General features: G+C 66.5%; 1 protein-coding gene across 1 annotated transcript in view; it reads right to left on the bottom strand.

The window, feature by feature from the left end:
* Window positions 1-200, bottom strand: part of IDH3A (isocitrate dehydrogenase (NAD(+)) 3 catalytic subunit alpha) — a 207,535-nt gene that overhangs the window by 114,817 nt on the left and 92,518 nt on the right. The gene's annotated exons all lie outside the window — the stretch shown is intronic.

The raw sequence follows: 200 nt of genomic DNA, 5'->3' as shown, positions 1-200 counted from the left end.
CCGGGGTGGAGCCCAGACGGAGGTTGTCCGAGCGGGGTCCCCAGAGCTGTCACACACACAGGAAGGAAGCCTGACGCTCCTGTACTGCACCCCCCGCCCCTCGGTGCAGGATCCCGGGGCTCCCACAAGCCCCTGTGACTCACTTTCCTGAAGTGACCTCAGAGTGACTGGCTCTGCTGAAACCCCCGTGGGGCAGCCGG

This window comes from Crocuta crocuta, unplaced genomic scaffold, assembly GCF_008692635.1.
Source record: "Crocuta crocuta isolate KB4526 unplaced genomic scaffold, BGI_CrCroc_1.0 scaffold7, whole genome shotgun sequence".
NCBI classification, from domain to species: Eukaryota; Metazoa; Chordata; class Mammalia; order Carnivora; family Hyaenidae; genus Crocuta; species Crocuta crocuta.
The sequence above is the reverse complement of the archived record's forward strand: the minus strand, read 5'-3'. Positions and strand labels throughout refer to the sequence as shown.